The sequence below is a fragment of the Eschrichtius robustus genome, chromosome 16 (assembly GCF_028021215.1).
Source record: "Eschrichtius robustus isolate mEscRob2 chromosome 16, mEscRob2.pri, whole genome shotgun sequence".
NCBI lineage: Eukaryota > Metazoa > Chordata > Mammalia > Artiodactyla > Eschrichtiidae > Eschrichtius > Eschrichtius robustus.
The window spans coordinates 46,486,440-46,509,096 of NC_090839.1; the positions used below are offsets into that span (position 1 = coordinate 46,486,440).

A 22,657-nucleotide genomic window follows, 5' to 3' on the forward strand; every position below is an offset into this window, starting at 1 on the left:
TGGTGGCACTCTCCTGCACAGTTCAAGCTGCCCCTCGGTCCTGGGTATTTCCCGTAAATTGAATTGAAATCAGGTTCCGTGCCTCTGGCAGGACTGTAGGCGATGTGGTTATCACCCATCAGGAGGCCCTGAGGTCTGGTTGTCTCTTTTTGTGATGTTAGTGACCAACTCTGAGAGGCTGGGGCAGGGAGTACGTCATCTACAGGGAATATGCAAATGATAGTATCAGTGACTAAAATCTGTCTGCTCTTAATCATCACTGTGTACAACAATCCTACACATTGTCAGTGATAGCCCATCCCACTGGGGGGCCCTCTCTGCCAGCGCCCCTGTTGGGAACTCTGGAGGTCCACTACCAGATATCTTGTTGCTTCCTTTTCTGTACGCCACCCAACATCCCATGCTGATAGCATCCAGGAATTGTGCCTCTTGGCTGTGTGTCTTCATCTGCTTATGTGTGGGGCTTATAGGGGTCTTCCCTGCCTGTTTTAATGCGGGGATGGGGAGAGTTTCAAGGACTATGGCACCAACATTGCTGTTTACCCAGAAACCCCTTTGTTCAAGGCAGTTGAATTGGTTATTGGTTATCTTATTTTAGGGATTTAAATATGTCTTTAATGCAACATCTATTGGCATTTAATCATAAGCAGCAATTGATGAGAGAATTGAAGAACTCTGGAAATTCCCAAAATTTCTGGAAAGTGTTTTTATGAACAAAATAAGCTTTTATCATTTGAAATAATTTTAGACTTACGGAAAAGTTGCAAGGATAATATGAGGACTTCCTGTGTATCTTTCACCCAGATTCCCCCAAAGTTCACATTTTCCCACATTTGCATTATCATTCTATGTATTTTAGTGTTTATTCTGGTCATTTGGGAGTAAGTATGTAAGTAAGTAAGTAAGATATGACGTCTAACTCTTTTTATTGTTAGTTACTTCAGAGCATACAAGTACATTCTCTTACTTAACCCAGGACTAGTATTAAAATCAGGAAATTACAGTGGTGTAATATTGTTTCTAATCTAAAGACCTAATTTAGATTTTATCAGTTGACCCAATAATGTCATCTATGGCAAAAGGAAAAAAGAGTGGCTCACGATCTTATCAATGAATTTCAGTGTTTTAAAGTCAGAAGCAATTCCTCAGTTGTTGTGCTTACTTTTTTCTTTTCCTTTTTGAGTACAGGCCAGGTATCTTGCAGAACACCCCGGAATTTGGGGTTGTCTGATGTTACATTGTGGGCAAGGCTCCAAATGAAAGTTGTGTCCTCCAAGGTGCTTCGTACCGTCCAGGCACACAATGTCCATCTGTCTCACTACTGGTGACGTCAACGCTGATCCCCTGGTTAGTTAGTATGGCGTCTGCCAGGCTTCCCCTATTTTTGCAATTAATAAATCTCTTGTGAGAAGATACCTGAAGACTTTGTAAATATCCTGTCTCTCATCAAGATTTCACCACTGATTTTAGAATCCACTGATGATCCTCCTCTGAATCAGTGACTCCTAGGAAATATTCTGGTTTTTCCCCTATTGGCTCTATCTTCAAAATGTGCACGTAACCCATCCACTCTCACCCTCTTGCTGTTACCAGGTGGTCACATTCACCACAGTGTCCCTTGTGCAAGGCCTTCTGCGGAATCCCCCTGCTTCTACCCCCAGCTCCTCCAGACACCCCACCAGGGACAAAGTGGTCCTGTTAAAACGGAAGTCAGCTCGCATCGCTATCTTGTTCAAACCATCAAGGGGTCACCAGTCTTCACATTGGCAACTCACAGTGACCCCCCTCATCATGATGCCTCCTCCCTTCTCATGGTGTCCCCCTACTAACAGTGGCTCCCCCTTCCTCACGGTGACCCCCCTTCTCACAGTGCCCCCCCCCTCATAACAGTGGCTCCCGCCTCCTTACGGTGACTCCCCCCACAGTGGCTCTCCTCTTCTCACGGTGCCCCCCCCAAGAGTGGCTGCCCCCTTCTCACAGTGACCCCCCCTCCCCACGGTGACACCTCCTCCTCCCAGTGCCCTCCCCCAGGGCTATCCTCTGTCGTCCGGTGTTTCTCCATGACTTCTGTCTCCTGTTACATCTCTGACATCATCTCTCCTCCTCTGTCCAGCTCACTCTCCACCTTGACCTTCTTGCGGGCCCTTGGCCACGCCAGGCTTTTTCCTCTCTTAGAGTTCCTGTCTTCGCTCTGCCTGGAGCAGTTTTCCATCCTGATATCAAGATCGGCCACCTGGCTTCCTTGGAGACTCCTTCTCCAAGGCCCGCCCCACACACACTTTTTCCTTTGTATTGTCATCACCTTCTAAGCTACTATAATATTGACTCATTAGGGCTCGTTTTTACTTTCCGCCTCCCCTGCCAGAACGCAGCCCCGTGAGGCAAGACGCTGGTGCCTTTCTGGACCATTGATGGACCACATGCATCTAGAACAATGCCTGTCACATAGCAGTTGGTCAAAAATATTTGTGGAATAAATCAAAAAGGGGAAAACATTTGTATTATGAAAATGGTAAAATATTCAGGTGTTCTTATAGATCTATTAGGTCTTTATTCCCCCTAAATTATTTCTCAAATGTCTTGCTTCTCTCACTCCACACACTCTCCTTAGACAACCTCTTCCTCCCCCACTTTTTTAAACACAAACTTCAAACTGATGCCTCCTGTATTGGATCTCTAGTTCAGAACACATTCTTGGTTACAAACTCCTATGTCCCATGTCTCATGCACATCGCTCTCTGCTCCATGTGACCCTCTGATCCTGCATGTCCGATCCAAATCTTCATCATCTATTTGTTAAACCCACCCTTCCTCTGAACTTTTCCCCTGGGTGACGGGCACAGCCATTCTCTGAAGGCCAAGCACAGACCAGGAAGCCATCTGAATTCTCTTCTCTTCCCGTAAGATGCTAGGTCCTTGGGATAATACTCCACACATGCCTGTGCGCCACCGTCTCCTCACTGCCCCCTTGCCTCACTTATGGGCCTCAGCATCCCTCATCAGGAACACAGCAAGTCTAGGGTGAGCCTAACCCTAGCAGAAAACAGAGACCACAACCAAAGTGGATAATCTGAAGACATTTTCATAAAGGGAGCATTTGCAGAATTGTGGGCAATGGGTAAGAAAGTCACAAGAAATGTGCCCCTAATCTAGAAACAAAGGAAGCTGTCATCACCCCCAGGCCTGAAAGAGGTGAGGGGAGGGGTGGTCATGGAATCTGGAGACACAGCCAGCGGTGAGGGTCTTACTCTTTGTCCAAGGATCCCACCAGGTCGAAGCAAACCCACAGAGGGGTCCAGAGAACAGAAGCATCCCAATCTCTCTCTCCTCCTGCCCTCTCACCTCCTGGAATGTCCACCATTGTTTGAACCCAGTTGGAGCCAGGGGACAGGACTGTGATGGTCAGCCTCCCAGGGCACAGAGCAGGGGAGAGGGGTGGCGTGGATGCAGAGGGGGAGGTAGAAAGTACTTCGGTGAAATACAATGCCCTTCCTTGCCCACTTCTTCATCCCACCATGTGGCCCCCAGGATGAGAATACATGGTCTTGCCACTGCTTGCCCTTGTATAGGATGCTTCTCTTCCCGGGATGCCCTTGGCTCTTGGTCCTCCTGGAAAATCCCTACATTTCTGGTCTCAGTTTAGCAGGTGCTCTCTGAAGAAGCTTCCTTGATATCCTTTACTAATTAATCTCATCTCATCTCTTTGAAGCAGACAATTTACACCGTTTTATATTTAAAACACGTTTGTGGCAGGAGACCCTAACATGCCCCCAATTATCTCCACCTTCTGGTGTTCAGACTCTTTAGGAATCTCCTCCCTTTGAGTCTGGGTGAGACCTGTGACTTGCTTCCAACCAATAAAATGTGACAACATTTTATTGGTGACGGAGGTCCCTTCTGTGAGTAGATCACTCGTAACTGCTCATCTCTTGCTGGCAAACTCTCCTCATTGTCCCTTTGATGAAGCAGCTGCCATGCTGGGGAGATCACATGGCAAGGGATGAGGGTGGCCTCCAGCCAACAGCCAGCGAGGAGCTGAGGCCCTTGCTCCAGCCCTCAAGGAACAACCCCACAAGACCCTTCCCCAGTTGAGTCTTCGGGTGGAACCCCAGCCCCAGCTGACACCTTGATTGAAGCCTGTGAGAGATCCTGAAGTACAGGACACAGTTAAGCTGTGCCTGGACTTCTGACCCACAAACACTGAAAGATAGTAAGTGTGTCTTGCTTTAAGCTTATAAATTTATGGTAATTTGTTCTGTGGCAATTGATTATTAATCCAGTTCTTTTTCTGTACTAACAACAGCTGACATTTACTGTGCACTGAGTGGCCAGCATTATGCTAAATTCCTTTAGTCTTCATGCCCCCATAACTTGTGGGTAGTGTTATTACCGCATCAGAAATGAGCACAGCTGAAGATTAGGAGCTCCATAATTGTCTCAGGACAATCAGTGAGGGTCAGAAGCAGGGTTTGAGCTGAGACAGTCTGGCTCCAGGGTTCACACTCACGACCATTCCTCTCTGTGACCTTCCTCTGCTGATCCATGTCCTCTCCTTGCCTTGCTCTTCCCTCCTAAGGTGTGGGATCCTTGGGGACAAGGCTTGTGGGCTTTTATCACTTATCTACTGTGCCAGGCACAGTATCTGGCACACTTTAGGTCCTCGATAAATATTTCCTGAATAGATGTAGTCGTGTTCTGTAAAAACATTTTTCTCCATGAGAATGTACTAAAGGTAATCAGCTGAGTTCATCTCAAGGACATCTCAAATATACATCATATATATATATATATATATATATATATATATATATATATATATATATATATATATTTATATATTTATATATATATATATATATATATATAATTTTTTAAAGCAGTCAGCAGAAAATAAACTGAATTTTTGGTATAGAAAGATCCCTCCTCTGGTTGTTGCTGCTTCAGCAATATCAGCATGCTTAGTTTATGCTGATCACATCATAGAGAATGCTAATATTCTGAGACTTTTATTTTATGTTAACAGTGAATTAATGCATTTGTATACAGAGCCACACCTTAAAGTCAGGGGAAAATGGACCTTTCTCTGTGAATAGTACTCTATTCTCTTGGAAATGCTTTCAGCTTACAGAAAAGGTCACATACTGGAAGATTTAATTGTCAAAATCATGATTTCCTTTTTTTCCTAGGCCTTCTCAGAGCATATGTCTGGAGAATTGCTAAGGAAGGCTGGAATCTTACTATTTTTTTCCCACGAGTAGAAGGAAGTACAGAGGGAGTGTAGCAGATGTGGTTGGTACCCATGCATGTCCTCCCATCCTCATCCTCCTACATTGTGCAGACCGGATGCTAAGAATGCCAACTGCAGGTACTTGAGAGCCTTGGCCAGTGGGCCACTTCTAGTTGTCTAAACCTGCTCTCCTCCCATGGAGGGGCCAGAAATGCTGGGGAGTTAGTATCCCTCAGGAGAAGCCCTCAGTCAGTGACAGAGAGAAATTGGTGGACAAACACCCCACCTTCCTTGTTTCCTGGATAGGACAACTCAGAGATGTGTCTTACCTGCTCTCTCAGATGGCCCTGGGGACTGAGCTGCAGCTGTTCTCTGAAGTAAACTGCTCAATAAGGCACCTTTTGTTGACTTCCTCCCCTCCCCTGGTTCAATTTCCTACTCCCCCACTGGTTTCCTGGAGTCAGCCCTTAATTTCTGGAGGAACCACTTAAAGACAGTGAACAAACACTCTAGTTAGTGCTACGGCCCCAGCCAGTGCTTTATTAGGCAGAGAGATAAGCAAGTAGAGAGAGACACACTCCATTCCTAATTCTTATCACAACTGTGTGAGGAGCTGCAATAGGGAGAGAGCTGGGAAGCATTTACTGAGCAGAAGACAAAGCCAGTCACTCTCAGGCAGTCTGACTAGGATATGCCTGGCTTTTTCTGGGTGAGCTAATAAACTGGATCTCTTATAAAGTTCTATATAAGAGTGAAGAGAGAGATAAAACCTCTAAAAGAGCTGTCTTCCAGAAATAAGAATGTAAAGGATAAAACAGACCCACTGTAACACTGTGACACTGAAATAGATTTCTGTTGACATCCTCTGAGATATTACTAAAAGCAAGAAGTTTTCTGAGAAACAGAAATCATTGGAAATTTTAAAGTACTCAGGAGTATTGAGAACACTGTGTTTGCTGAGAAGTCTGCCCAGCTCAACAAAAAACTTATTCAAGATCTAAGAGAAATATCTCCATCAATTATGTATCTGAACCAGACAACTCCTACACATTGACCTTGATAAAAATAAGTGTTCTTGAGAATCTCGATTATTTTGTCCTTTGGGACATCAGAATCTTGACTGTTGTAGTGAAGCAGGGTTCTCTCCAGGTTAGAAATCTTTGTGCGGCAATATTTGGAAAGAGTTTCTTCAGCTTAAAATTTTATGTAGGCCTCAAGTATACCTGATAAGAGTAATTGAGCAACTTATGAAATGTAGATTTTATATTTTTAAGAAATAATTATCTCAGATTGACATTAGCAGGATAGCAGATCAGAAAGCTCCAGGTCCTTGTAGGTTTATGGCAACTCTCCATTGTCAGATGATAGTTATAATTTTTTAGCAATAAAGTATTTTTAAATTAAGGCATGTACATTGTTTTTTAGACATAATGCTATTGCACACTTAACAGATTACTGTGTAGTGTAAACAAAACTTTTATATGCACTGGGAAACCAAAAAATTCCTGTGACTCCCTTTATATTGATATTCATTTTATTGCAGTGGTCTGGAATTGAACTTGCAATTTCTCTAAGTCTGCCTAAAGAGAAGTTGAACAACACTCTAAGTCAATTGGACCTAACAGACATAAAGAACAGTCTCCCCAACAGCATCAAAATACACATTTTCCTCAAGTGCACATGGAACATTCTACAATATAGACCATATCTTAGGCCACAAAACAAGTCTCAATAAACTTAAAAAGACTGAAATCATATACCATATCTTTTCTGATCACAGTAGAATGGACCTAGAAAACAGAAAAATCCACAAATATGTGAAAATTAAACACCACAATCTTAAAAGACCAAGGGTTCAATAGGGAATTCACTAGAGAAATTTAAAATATATTGAGACAAATGCAAATGAAAACATAACATACCAAAACTTATAGAATACAGTGAAAGCAGTCCTAAGAGGAAAATTTATAACTGCAAATGCTTACATTAAAAAAGAAGAAATGTCTCAAATAAACAACCAAACTTTATACCTTAAGAAATTAGAAAAGGAAGAGCAAAACTAAACCCAAAGATAGCAAAAGGAACCCATAATAACTATTAGAACAGAGATAAACAAAATAGAGACTGGAAAATCAATTCAGAAAATCAATGAAACCAGGAATTGATTCTCTGAAAATATCAACAAAGTTGACAAATCTTTAGCTAGCCTGAGAAAAAAATAGAGAAAAGAATCAAATAACTAAAATCAGAAATGAAAGAGGAGACATTACAACAGATTTTACAGAAACAAAAAGAAGTATAAGAGAACACTATGAACAGTACTCTGCTACAAAATTGGATAACCCAGTTGAAATGGATACATTTCCAGAATCACAGACCTTTCACAACTGAGTCAGGATCCAGTTAAAGTCAAGGAAGGGAAAATAATGAAATAGTAAGAAATCAGAGTGAACAGAAAATGTGAAAGAAAGCAGAGGTATAAAACCCCCGCTGTTGACGGTGAAAATTAACTTGGATGGATTTTAACTCACCCTGTTAAAATATATTGTCCTCAGACTGGATTTAAAAAACTAAATTCTAATGCTTCACTATTTATAAGATAAATGTTTTGCTATTTATAATAGAAAATAAAATGGTAGTAATAAAAATGACCCATAGATAAACATCCATTGGGTTCTCACTACATGCCAGGCACTTTCAAACCCTTTAACATATGCTGTATCTCAACAAGGAGACAGAGAGATAGTTAGATAAGTAACTGGCCAGGGTGGAGCCAGGGAATCGAATGAGTGGACTTCGGAGGCCACACTCATAAATGCTATACTATTTTTAAAAGAAAAAGATTGGAAATTTAATAAAGAAAATAAAAGGATGGAACAAGAACATACTATACTACAAAAAGACAATAGCAACATCAATACTGAAACTTCATGAGGCATCATTTAAAGTCAAAGGTAAAATCTACCAAGAAAACGAAATGTTCATGAATGTTTATGTATATGTATGTGCAAGAGTGTCAGTGAACATCTGTGGCAATGACTGTTAGAAATATAAGGAGAATCTCATAAAAACACAACCAAGGCACGGTGTTTAACAAACTCCTTTCAGATGGACTCAGGCTGGAATTTTGTTACCTGCTTTCCTGGTCTGAAGGTCTTGGGACTTCCCAGTCTCCTGTGAGCCAATTCCTTATACTATATCATATATAAATCATATTATATCTCCTATTGTTTACTGGAGAATAACCAGAGAAGCAGAATAACAGAGAAACAAAAGCAATAAATAGAAACCAGAAAAACAGAATCTTAACACAAGTGGAAACTAAAATAACACTTCCCCCATCCCCTTCCGCTCCTACCAATCTAATCATCTGAAATTAAAAATAATAATTATTAATTCAAAAATAGTCCTTAGATCAAACTGGAAAAAAAAAAAAACTAAACTAAAATTATGGACTTTTTAGAAGTCCAAGATAAGGAGGACACTGTATATTGGTCCAAAATTATAGCAGAAGAAAACCCATGGTCATAAATGTTGTAATTAACAAGTAAAACTATTTGGAAATATATTCACTAGAAGTTACTCAAGGTTAAAGAATGTACAACCAAAGGAAGTTAGAGAAAATCATTTACAAACACCAAAGTAGTCACTAACAAATTTAAAATCAAATCAAAATGCCCAGATAAGCAATCTGTAGAACTGATAAATAAAACCAAGTGTTGCTTTCAGGAAAAGACCAATAAGTAAATCAATCTCATGCACATCTCTTCAAGAAAAACACAAAGAGCCACAACCTGCAGCGCTGTGAAGGAGAAAAGAAATGTTCAGACAGATGTAAAGCTTTTTCTTTAAGAGCATATTCTGCATAAATTTCATCCAAAACATTAAAAAATATAGATGCATTTGATGATTTTTCCATAAATTACCAACATTTGCCAAGAAGAGGTGAAAGAGTTAGTAGACCAGCCACCATAATAGAAACTAGAAAGTCTGTCAAATCCATCTTTTCAAAAGGCTTCATGCCCTGATGGTTTTATAGAAAAGTTTTACCTAAATTTAAGGAATAGATACTTTTTTAATATAATAAACTGCCTCAGAACAATACATATTAAGAGAATACAAATGAACAGGTAGTGAAATCTGAACAAGCTAATCCAAAAAGAAAAAAAAAGAAAAAGGAATGTAGAAGGCAATTTCACAGATGAATAGAAAAGCAAAGATAATAAATCAAATTCTAGTATGTCTAACACTATAATAAAAGAAAAATACTCTTATTAAATAGCATTTCTTTCAGGAAAGAGAGGGAGAGTCAACATTTTTGAATCCATTACTGTCTCAGAAGCCAGAGAGAAACACCCTCAGCCTGATCACGGATATTGATCAGAGGCCACAGTCACACCATAATCACCAGCAAAGTTACGGGATGTTTCCAGCACCGCCAGGGCAGAGGCCACGGTCTCCACAAACCCATACTTGTTCAACACGGTATGTCTCACTTGAGCTATACATAGTCTGGATTACAAATATACGTAAATACAAGAAACACATCTTTTCAGGAAGTAAATCTGGAGGAAAATGAAATTAGTACTTGTATGTTTTAGAGGCTTGAGCTATCATTTTGTAAGTAGTAATTTTTAGTTTGTGATTATGTAAGCTTTTTTTTATTACATTATTAAATTCCATCAGCGGCCTCCACCATGGGGTGGCCACCTTAGCACACCTAAACATTCCACCTCACGTGAAGACTCAGGGGTGTGGATAGTTTTGGAGTATCTGTGGGTCTCAGACTAGGATAGTGTGTTCCCTGTCAATGACTGGAAGACCATTTTTGAACGAACAGAACATTTGAAAGTTTCGTGACGTCAGGGACCAAAGCCTCTTAGCGCCTCTGATTCCATCAGAGTTTAGACAAAGTAGGCATTTCTTAGTTTATAAGCATGCACATTCCTTTGTGGTCTATTTTTTAGCTTGATTTTGATATAAATGTAAAGCAAAACTGTCATCACTTTGGGGCCCTGAGGATTCTTTCTATCCTCTGCTGATACAGTTCTACTTCTCTTGGAGGCTCCTTGACGCTGTCTCCTGAGCTGACATCACTCAGATAGAGGGTAGAGCCTCGGAAGCAGGAGGATGGGGTGTGTGTGTGAGACTAGCTGTGTGAAGCACCGGAAGTTTGGGACTGAACAGTAACCGCCAAGGATCAAAGTGTTCTGGGAATTAATTTTCCTAAGTAAACAAGGGTTCCAGAAACACATCTTGTCCCTAATTCCCTGGTGACTCTCTGTCCTTTCCACAATCATCCTGTGCATATAGGCACTCAAAAAATATTTATTGACTAGGTCTTAGATTATTTGATGGTATTGAACCAATGTGAATTTCTTGGTTTTGATACTTGCACGATGGTTATGTAAGATTGCTGGCGAGAGGGGAGGCTGGGGAAATTGTTCAGGGACACTCCGTACTATTTTTGCATCTTTCCTGTAAATCTAAATTTATATAAAGCAACAAGTTAAAAAAAAAAACTGGATAGAGGAGGTATTATTTGAGTGGATCTTTAAAGAACAGAGTTTTAAACAGAGCAGTGAGGGAAGAAGAGACCGGGAAGAGGAATGAAAGAGCAGGTTTTCAAAAAGGCCAGAATAGCTGGCTGCTCAGATGGGGTGGGAGAAAGATCTTTAATGCAAAGTGCCTCTGAGTCCATGAGGCTTGTAGGTGAGAGCGAGGCCAGAAGTTCCTGAACAGAGCAGCCACACGACTAACAATATCATTCAGAAACAAAAGGATCGTGGGGAGCGGGTAGATTAAAGAGGGGCAAAAGTGGACTCAGGAAGACCACGCAGTTGGATGCTCAGGTATTCAGGGGAGAAAAATTAATGTCCCTCACCCAGGATGGTGTTGGAGGCGAGGCAAGTCCGAGAGCCCCTTTTTAAGGGTGTGGTGGATGGGCCCGGGGGCCTTTCTTGACCTAACAACGCCCGTCCTACTCAAGGACAGTGTCTTCTCATTATCGGTGCTTTATTGCTGATAAGACGGGGAAAGAGCCTTGCCAATGGAAGATGTTGAGTCAGGTGGGGAGTCTAGCGTTCACTTTCCTCTTTCCCCTTCTTGGGTGGACAACCTGGAGCAAGGGGGGAAGTCCTCAGGCCGCTGAAAGGGGCCTCTTGACCATCAATTTGCTCCTTGCCAAGCTTTGTATTAGTTAAGTGTGAATGAATCAGATTCATGTGGAGATGGTTTCTTTCAGTTTGACATGTGGATTTAATGTGAAATGGACTTTACACAATACGTTTGGGGTTTTGCTCAACTGAACACATTTTGGAAACAGTTGGAAATTAAGGGAGTGCCCTGAGGCTCTTCAGTCCTGTTTGTTTTGCTATCTCAATATTTGGAACATGACCATCTCCTTAAGGTCTAGAGTCTTCCAGACTTCAGGGTGGAATGTAGCATTGCATTCCCAGAGGGCATTGGTGAACTATCCGAATGTCTAGCAAGGGAGGGCTCCTGGAGACCACCCCCGATGTTCTGCTCCCATGGTGCTGAAACCAGGGTCTGGGTCAGATTTCCTGGTCTGATACACTCGTCCTACAGTTGCCTTCTGATCCACAGGAAAGGCAGACAAAGATGAGAGCAAAGCATCTTCAAAACTCTGGAAGTTAAGCTATCAAACCAACACGAAAGTTCAAAGGCACCTTAAAGGCGATGATTCCTAAGCTACAGAATTAGGCAGAACTAGTTAGCCTTGTCTCTGGCCAAGGATGCTGCCATTTTTGGAGACTTTCAAAGCTGAGAATGGCACTCAGCTTTGAGCACAGCTCGGTAGGCCATGTGAAGACAGACCAGCCTGTGGGCTACTAGCAGCTGACTATTCTCTGATGACAGCCTCTACCTTCCATCCAGACCAAAACGTCAAGAGGAAAGAGCAGTTTTGGCAGAGGGAGGAAGGTGGCCATGGGAGGTGGCTTTGACTGAGACTCGTATAAACTTGACTACTTCCTGGGAAAGAACCCGGGGAAAAAGAAAAAAATAATAATAAATAAAACACTAACCACTAGAAGTCCTACCCTTCTTTGCTGGGAGAAAGAGACAAAGGCAAAGGAAAGAGAGTTAGCAGACAAGAAGGGGGCAGTGAGGAGTGTCATGTGGCTCTTGAGTTGGGTCAAGGTGGATGGAGGTTTGAGCCCCTCTTCCACGTGCCCCATGTCCAGGTAGGTGAACTCGCCAACCTTGGATACCTGACCCATAACATGGGGGTCGTGGAAGGTGTGCCTCACAGGGTCACACAGCAAAGGAATGTGTGTAAAGGACTTGGCATGTGGCCAAACACAGAGTTTTTTTTGTTTTTTGTTTTTTTTTAAGTGGGGGCAGAAATAGACAGCAGCTTTTGAGGAAAATTTTACCACCTCAGAAGCTAAGGAGAGGTAAGACCAAGATGGACAGACCCATAGAGGATGAGGAATTCTGCCCCGTTCTCTCCCAGGGGTAACAAAATGTGCCTGCATTTTGGAAACAGAGACTTTCGGGGGAAAACTCCCCCTCTGTCCTCATGTGCAGACTTAAGGGAATCATGTCCCTTCTCTGAACCCCACTGCTGGCGGCTTTCATGCTGGGGCTGCAGTCAGCTCAAGGCTCTGCTGAGAGTCCCTTGGGCTCTCTGTCAAAGATCTGGGTGCTGGCACCACACGCGTAAACCTTGCAGCTTCCTGGAGCTTTCTGCTACCAGTTCGTTGTTGAATCATCCTCATCTTCATGATCCCACACCTTTCAATGGCATCATCTCTTCTCAGATAGTTTTCTCTACTGAATTTCCATCTGAACAGGGTACAAGAGCCCACCCAGACCAAATGAAGAAGAACCACTCGGGTGGAGCCCAGTGATTTGTGTTTGAACAAACTCACCTGGGCTGAGGCTAACTCAGGCTTCAGAACCATGACTCTAGCTCCTTAATTAATTGAGAAATTTTATCCACTTGATCAGTCATGATATCATAAGGATGAGTTGGTCTCATACTACTTCTGGTTTCTGTTGATTTATTTTAGAAGTTTCTAGATTTATGTTGTTTTCCTTTGTTATTTACTACATAAAATACAGTTGCATTATCACTGTGGGTGAGACCATGTATTAATATTTGGTATCCTTTTTGTGTTAGTTTATCATTTTTTCTTTAACTTTATCTTTGTCTGATATTATTACTGTGATTCCTAGCTTTCTCTTTGTTAACATTTGCTTGGTCACTCTTTGCCTAATCTGATTTCATTAGTTTCTTTTTTATTTACATTTTATTTACATTTATTCTACATTTATTAGTGTCATGTCATCCAAATGTACTAATCAAACATGACATTTTATGTTTTACATGTTACTAGCTTTACTTTTGAGATTTTTATTTGTTTTCAATATACTCTTTATTTCCATCATTTGCTCTAAACATTGCCTTTCCTTTCTTTGCTTTGTTTTCCCCTTTCTTTTCCTTTCTCTCTCTCTTTCTCTTTCTTTCTCTCTTTTCTTTTCTTTTCGATATTTGAGGTATATGTGTGCTTGCCTTCCAGTAACTTGGAGGATTTATAGTACATTTTTAGTTGTCATTATTATTCATATGTCACACTTATGAATAATAAGTACACTTATGTCTTAATTTAAGAAGTATAGATAGTATCTATAGACGCCACCTTCCTATTTTTGCCACATATAATACTGTTTTATTGTGTGTGTGTTTATGTGTGTTTGTATGTGTGTGTGGTTCTTCTTACTACAGCAGTATACTTAAAAACTTTTTTTCTTTTAAATAAGGAATGCTTTATGAATTTGTGTGTCATCCTTGTGCAGGGACCATGTTATTCTCTGTATTGTTCCAGTTTCAGTATATATGCTGCCAAAGCAAGCACACTTACAACTTTGTTAAATTTAGAGAGTGTAAGGAAAGATCCTTTCTTATCTTTCTTCTTCGGTGATGCAAGGAGAGCATTCCCTGGTCCACAGCGATGATCAGTCTTCACCTCCCCTAACACTGACGTCTGACTGGCCCCAGCTTGGCCTTGGTTGTGAAGTATCAACACACAGCTTCCCTCCAGAGAGAGAACAACTTGGTAAAATGATGAAATACCTCCATCTGCCAAGTAAATTGCACGTGTTAATCTTATACTTTTCTTTATCAGTTTAATCTATTCTTTGGCATCCATGGTAAATACACGATTTTTATTGCCATAAGATAAATAGAGGGGGAAATTAGAGTCTCCTGCATGGACAGTAATTAGGTCCTTAGAGAAACGGGTGATTCATGATTTTGCGCCGATTGGGAAAATGCTATTATGGCTAGACGCCTTTCACTGGTTTCGGCTAAGAAATGCCACTGTGCTGTTTTCAAGGTTTATTACAGCGTCCTGGATAGAGAATGCATCTTAAAACAACCCAGCAGTAAATACTTCCTTATATAGTCGTCTAACATTTATAGACTTTTTTTCCCTCTTAAAAGTTTGAATGTAATTCAGTGTAACTTCTCACAGTCAAAATCACCACTTCCCCCAATTTTCTCACTACTCCATCCCCAGCCTGCAGCTCACAGTTAATTGGCAGAATTCCCCCCTCTTTTGGCTGCTGTATTCACTTCTCCTGGTCCTCTGTGGCTGAAAATGGAGGCCCCCACCTGGATGCTTGGAGAGACCAACAAGCTACTCCCTAATGGAGGCAGCCAGCTGAGCCGACGCCTAACAAATCAAACCCAAAAGTAACAGGGGAATCTCTGTTCAGCCGGTGCCCTGAGGTTAGGGGACCTGCTGCTACCACCTTCATAAGGACCCCTGCGTCCCTGAATTCCTGAATGGAAAAGAGAGGGAAATATTTGCAAATGAAGCAACTGACAAAGGATTAATCTCCAAAATTTACAAGCAGCTCATGCAGCTCAATATTAAAAAAACAAAAACCCAATCCAAAAATAGGCAGAAGACCTAAATAGACATTCCTCCAGAGAAGATATACAGATTGCCAACAAACACATGAAAGGATGCTCAACATCACTAATCATTAGAGAAATGCAAATCCAAACTAACTACAGTGAGGTATCACCTCACACCGGTCAGAATGGCCATCATCAAAAAATTTACAAACAATAAATGCTGGAGAGGGTGTGGAGAAAAGGAAACCCTCTTGCACTGTTGGCGGGAATGTAAATTGATACAGCCACTATGGAGAACAGTATGGAGGTTCCTTAAATGACTAAAATAGAACTACCATATAACCCAGCAATCCCGCTACTGGGTATATACCCTGAGAAAACCATAATTCAAAAAGAGTCATGTACCATAATGTTCACTGCAGCTCTATTTACAATAGCCAGGACATGGAAGCAACCTAAGTGTCCATCGACAGATGAATGGATAAAGAAGATGTGGTATATATATACAATGGAATATTGCTCAGCCGTAAAAAGAAACGAAATTGAGTTATTTGTAGTGACTTGGATGGACCTAGAGTCTGTCATACAGAGTGAAATAAGTCAGAAAGAGAAAAACAAATGCCGTAGGCTAACACGTACATACGGAATCTTAAAAAAAAAAAAAAGTTTCGGATGAACCTAGGGGCAGGACAGGAATAAAGACACAGACGTAGAGAATGGCCTTGAGGACACGGGGCGGGGGAAGGGTAAACTGGGACGAAGTGAGAGAGTGTCATGGACTTATAAATACTACCAAATGTCAACTAGATAGCTAGTGGGAAGCAGCTGCATAGCACAGGGAGATCAGCTCGGTGCTTTGTGACCACCTAGAGGGGTGGGATAGGGAGGGTGGGAGGGAGACGCCAGAGGGAGGGGATATGGGGATGTATGTATGCATATGACTGATTCACTTTGTTATAAAGCAGAAACTAACACACCATTGTAAAGGAATTATACTCCAATAAAGATGTTAAAAAAAGAGCGGAGGCTTTGCTTCCCTCACGAGTTCTGGGCTCCATGTCTATGTTGCATTGGTCGTCAAGGCAACAACTTCGGGGAATGCAGGGGTTGCTCTGAGGGTGGGGAAAGCTCTCTCAAGGTGCTGAGACGAAGAGCTGGTGCGGATGGATCTTGACTGACAGATCCCATTTCATTCCAAGCTGCCCCAGTTTCTGTGAGCAGCCACGCCTCAGACACCCGGTGTGACCTGGAGGCTGGGCGGCTGGTGGTGGCATGGACCACCCCCTTAGGAAGAGAAGAGATGGAGGGGAATCTTCTTATCTAGATTCTCTGGCTGTGCCAGTTGGGTGGCCTTGACTATGAGTGGGGCCATTCCAAAAAAGCATCCATAGGGAAAGCTAGAGTTGCTTTGGTAACAGCTGATGAAAAAACTCTGCTCTCTCCACTAATTTTTGTAGATCATAGAATATTTACTATCTTTCTTTGAAAGAAATACTGTAAAATCAACTTTTTTGTTCTGTTTCTTCTTTCCAGTGGTCAAGGTCTTTATTTTAACAAGCACACCTGAGTGTACGTCCTTCCCCCACCCCTCCTGCAGCAGGCGTTGCTGGTGTCCTGCTCATACCCTCTCAGTACTCATTTCTGCACCCAAAGACTCTCTGCACTTGTTCTGACTGTGGCACATGCTCACTTTGCCTATCTGAGAGGCCAGAAGTGCCAGAGAATCAACACGCCACCTAACAACAGCCTTTACCTATGATGCATAGGTTTTGGTGGATACCTCAACCTCCTAGGCTCTCAGGTGGACTGACTCTGTGGCATGTCCTCCAGGGGTTCCAAACAGGATGAAACTCCACTTGCCTTCAACACTAACTTGTTGATGAAGAATTCTTCATGGGCAACTCACATTTATAAGATACCCCAGCTGGGAAGCAGTGACTTATCCAAGGCAGAAAACCCTTTCAGGAGGCTAGGAGCAGACATAGGTAGACTTATCAACTCAATCTGAGGAAGAAGTTGGCTGCCACAGCTAAATGAGGATGCAATGAATCGATCATGGGTGTAGTGAGTTCTCTGACTGCAGCAGCATTTAAATAAAGAATGAAAAGTCATGAGGCTGGGGTTTTTAAAAGGGGACTCAAACAGCAGCTGGGTAGCTGTAACTTTAAGAACTTTTCCAAGAGTGAAATTCTCTAGGTACAGTGTGCTTGGTGATGGGTAATGTAATCACCAACTCCACCTCTTTGTTTTCTCTGTTCCGTATTTACAAGTGTGAATGACGACCTTGAGTAGATACAGTCATGTCCCTGTGAAGCACTGGGACACACCTAGGGTCAACAGATGTTTCTCTGCTCCTCCAAATTCAAACACTTTGGGCTCAGATCACTTGCGAGATTGTCATTAAAGTCTCTGTTTCTCTTTGATGAACATCGTCTTCATGCCTAGAATATAAACAGGGACCGTGCCATGTCTTCACCGATGTCATTGTCATCACCTTGCACTGTGGCTGGCCCATTGCAGGTGCTTGGTAGCTGTTTATGGGATGAAGGACAGTGAGCCCTGTGTTTGGCTCTGAGGATACAAAGATGAACAGGCGACATCCCTTTTTCCTTCAAGAGCTCACATCAACAGATGATTCCTACACAACATCAAAGAAGGTAGAGAGCAAGGAGGTGGGTACACAAGGGTGAAGGGCATGTCAGGGAAGACTTCCCAGTGAAGCTGATGATGGAGATGGCTTAGTGTAGTGAGTCTCCATCCTCAGTATGCCTGAGAATCCCCTGGGGATGCTGTGAAATGCTGATTCTGAGTCAGTGGTCTGGAGTAGAGCTCAAGATTCTGTATTTCTAACAAGCTCCCAGGTGACATGATGCATCTGGTCAGCAGATCACTCTTCAAGTAGCAAGTTCTTAGAAGGTAATTAGGTTTCCCCAAGGTGAGGGGGATTCCAAAAAGAGCAAAGAGCATAGAGACATGGAGATACAGACAGGAAGTGTTAGAAGATTGTTGAACAATTTGGTAAGGATGGAACTTAAGTTGTATTGAGAAAATAGCAAAAGAGAAAGTGTATGAAGAGGACCATGGGCCATAGGTCCTGGCTGTGGAATTTCATTGTTAAACTTATTCTTATAGGCAATAGAGAGACACCACATGTTTCTAAGAACAAAGTGGCTTGATTGGCTTGTGATTTAGATGGACCACCGGGTGTCTGTGCAGTGAAGCATGAGTTGGGTGGAAAAACTCAAGATCTTTGAATTATGATCCAATATAGCAATACAAATGAAAGGCAGTGAGGGATTTACCACAGCAAGAGCTGTGGTGATGGAGAAGTAGGGATAGATTCACACAATGTTTGGGAAATAGAATCAACAGTAGTGATACAGAATCTGGGAGAAAGTACAGATAGACTACAGTCGGCCCTCCACATCTTCAGGCTCCACATCAGCAGAGTCAACCAGTGGTGGATCAAAAATATTTGAAAAAATTCCAGGGAGTTTCAAAAAGCAAAACTTGAATTCACCACGCACTGGCAACTATTTATGTAGCATTACATAGTATTAGGTATTATAAGTAATCTAGAGATGATTTAAAGTATATGGAAGAACATGCATAGGTTGTATGCAAATTCTGTGCTATTTTATGTAAGAGAGGAACATCTGTGGAATTTGGTATCCACAGAGGGTCCTGGACCCCTTCCCCTGTGGACACTGAGGGACGACTATAGTAAACAAAAATATCATTCAGATTTCTTGCCTGGGAGCTTGAGTGGATGAACTGCAGCATTGACCAAGATAGAGAATTCTGGAGAGGAGCAGCGGGCTTGCAGGAAGACAAGGAATTCGGTTATTGATTTTGAGGATCATGAGGAACACCCAGACATGTGTACACATGTGCATACACACATACACACACACACACACACACGCATATATAAGCATGTTGGCCAAGGGGGAGCCAGATGCTGCCTTAACCAAATGATCAAGTTCGACAGCAATGGTGATGAGTCATGCTGACATCGTGTACCCACTAACAGGATGTGATGAGGACACTACAGCTCTGTAATATTCTTCCTCAGAACCCATACTCCCAGTCTAACGATGAGCAAAACATTAGGAAACCCAAGTCAAGTTACAGTCTGTAAAATAACTACCCAATACTACTCAAAGTCATCAAGGTCATAAAAAAACAAAGAAAAGCTGAGAAGCAGTCATAGACTCAAGAGACTAAATCCAATGGGAGATCTTAGCTTGAATCCTGGCGTATAAAGAGAACATTAGTGGAAAAACTGGTGAAATTCAAGCAAAGAATTTAGTTAATAGTAATATACAAATGTTAATTTCTTAGTTCTGAAAACTGTACTGTGGAAATTTAAGATGTAACTGTTAGGGAAAGCAGGGTGGAGGTATACCAGAAGTCTCTGTACTGTCTTTGCAATTTTTTCTGTAAATCTAAAATTATTCCAAAATTTAAAAATTGGTTAATTACTAAGTGTGGAATCTCAGAATCAGATAGCTTGTAATGCTTTCCATCTTCCTTTGATTCTTAAAGCAATTATTATAGAATCAGCCTAAAATGTAGTGTTTTTTTTTTGAATTGTTATTTACTGTATGTTTCTTAGTGGTTAAGTGATTATTAAAATTTTTATTCCAAAGAATACCGTACACTTTTTTGCACAAATATATACTTCATAATAGAAGAGTTAGAAGAACTTACCAAAAACAGTTAACTGGTTTCATACTGAAATTTGTTTCTTATAACTTCCAAAGATTTCTTATTTAAAATTATGGCCTTTGTTGTTAATAGATGGATAGCACTTTAGTATCTTCCCTCAAAAAAGTGTTTGCAAAACTCTATCACAACACAGATTGCACTGTATTGTAAAATTTTAAATAAATTTCTCTTTCCCCTGCCAGTGAATGAGTTCCTTGAGGACAGAGAGAGATTGTATTCGTATTTATCCCCTACCCGGTTCCCAGACTGAGACAATGTCGGGCACCGACAGTAATTTTGAATAAATAAATCCTGCCAAGCATATTATTCTTCATTCGTGCCCTCAAGAGGGCAGTTACTTAGACAATAGAAAGACATTTGCATCACGCAGAGCTGAGCTCACCCTAAGGTCAGACAGATAATGGCTGCAAAAGTGAATTAAAGACCATTTTTGGAAATTAACTTTTCAAACCGTGTGCTGTAAAGTCTCAATCCAGGTCAGGCAAATATCAGGAATCAGTGTGACCTTACCAGGAAGTCAGTGGGAGGAGACCAAGAAAAGGGTGAAGGTCAACTAACTCATATTTCTCTGTGGCGGGAGCTGTTTTTGCAACTAGTCTCTGCTGACTTAATAAATGGGAAAGAGACTGCCTGACACTGGTCGTTCTGCAGACACATCCCACTTTGGCTCTGCCTTCCTCACCCCACCCTGGTATTACCTGCGTGGGTCATGTTGTTTCCATAGTGATTTTAATTAAATGAGTGGTGACCATTGTAACAAGTTACCACAGCAATTGTTGGTGGTGCCAATGTTTACAGGAAATGAGCCATTGCGTTTAGCTCTAATAGATTCAAGCAGGAAAGAGAGTAAAACATGTATTTAGGGAATTGTTCTTGGGAGTTTGTGAGACAATGAGGGTTGTTTGGAGCCGTGACAGGAAAGTCAGTGAGAGAATGACAGGTACAAGCATGCTGGTTAGTGAGCCGTGGGCACCTCTGCAGACTTCATCACTCAAGTTAATCGTCCTTCTGGGCAGAAGTCAGAGGTCTAGCATGTGAGGACCAAACTGAAACAGGAAGCAAAGCAGAGGACCACAAAGGTGAGGTCAAGAGGCCAGAAAGGCAGTGAATATTTTGGTTCTGCCCGGAAGACCTACAGACAGGAGACTCCTTGGGTCCAGAAGGCACCCCCTCCCCTTCAAGCATGGGCCCCTCTCCTCCCTGGTTTCCCCTGACACCCTGGTTCCCCATTCTCAGTCTCTGCAGAGATTTCTCTTCCCCCTCTTCCTTAAGTCACCCGAACTCAGCACAGTGTCTGGCACCAATGATAACTTTGAATAAATAACTACTGCTAAGTGTATTACTCTGTATTCTTGTACCTTAGACAGGTGTGTCATCACAAAGGTCACTGCTGGGGAAAGATGGGCCAGTTCCCACTGGAGGCTCGGAAAGAAGCATAGAGCACCTCTCCGAGCGGTGCTGAGCTGAGGTGCTTTCTACATCTCCTCGAATCACCGCTCACTGGTTCCTGGTGCTACCCGCCTGCCCTGCACGCGGGTGTAGCTCCTTCTCACCCAGAGCCGCCCCGGGCAAAGTCGCTGGGGCTCAGGGTAGGAAACTGCCCGCACGGGGGGGACTGGGGCACATGAGTGGGTCCACTCCCACAGTATTAACATCGCATATTCGGGTTGCCTCTTAGCTGTCCACCTCTAGGACTGAGGACAGCCTCCCTTTACAGGAGAAGCGTGCGTAAGGATGCGCGGGGGAGGCCAGTCTGGAAGCAGAATGCAGGTAGGTCGAAGCAGATGGAGATGATACTCGGGAGAGAGAGCTGGGTGGCAAATACACCAAAGTGAAAATACCGGAACCGGTGAGGGTCTGAAAGGCAGTGAGAGCAGGAACTGGAGAACTGGATGAGACAGAAATCATAAAAGACACGGTGACAGGATGTGGACGATTGTATTTAGGGGTGGGAAGGTAGGGAAAAGTCAAAGATGAGTCTCAGATGTTGAGGTTGGATAGATGGACTCATGTGGGAAACAGCAGAGCTTTGTGGTCCCTCCTACTCTGCCTGTGCTCTTGGGTGATCCCAGTACCTGAGGACCTCTGCTTTCTCACTGTTTTCATGAAGACATCGGAATGTATTCTATTTAATCTCTGTGCGCCTTTACCTTGCCACGATCCTCGGTTTCCAAGAGCGGTTGGAAATTCGTTTCACTAACTAGAGTGCTGGACCCTTCTCCTTGCAAAACTTGCTCCTGGCACTGGTTCAGGCCAGCCACGTGGGGCATGGATCCCGTCACACACCTGCGCTTCCCAATCAGATGGGAAATGTGTCAAAAGCAATTACAACCAATACAAAAATTGCCAAAGCTTGGGAATTATTTCCTTCATTAAAAATAGAGCTAATTTTAGTTATCGTTATAACAACAATACTATCTGCTATCGTGTTGGCAAGTGCCAAGGATAGGTCCTAGGGATGACGTCACTACTTGACGTCACTTGGATAGAAAGGAGTTGGGCTGTGGTGACGTCCAGCAGAAATAGTCTCCAGGGACAGATGGGAGTACAACTTTCGTGTCCTCCCGCAGCCCCAAAGGCCCTCACCAACAGACACACAGCTGCAGACGAGGGAGGTTTCTGAAACTCAGACGGGCACTGCCACCCCCCAACCTGAGGCTGAAGCAGTCCAGGAAGCTGTCCTGCCTGGACCCATGATGGGGGTGCGTAGGATCCTACTGATCATCCATTCACAACATTTGAGAGATTTTATCCAAAATCTGGGCACGCTCATGGGAGGGTGTCATCCTTGGGATCATAGTTCCTCCTAC

At 42.5% G+C, this 22,657-nt stretch overlaps 1 non-coding gene across 1 annotated transcript; it reads right to left on the bottom strand.

Annotated features, from left to right (window-relative positions):
* Positions 1–14,005: 14,005 nt before the first annotated feature.
* Positions 14,006–14,109, bottom strand: LOC137750829 (U6 spliceosomal RNA). Its single transcript, XR_011070611.1, has one exon. It is a non-coding gene; the product is annotated as a U6 spliceosomal RNA (small nuclear RNA).
* Between the last annotated feature and the right edge of the window lie 8,548 nt (positions 14,110–22,657).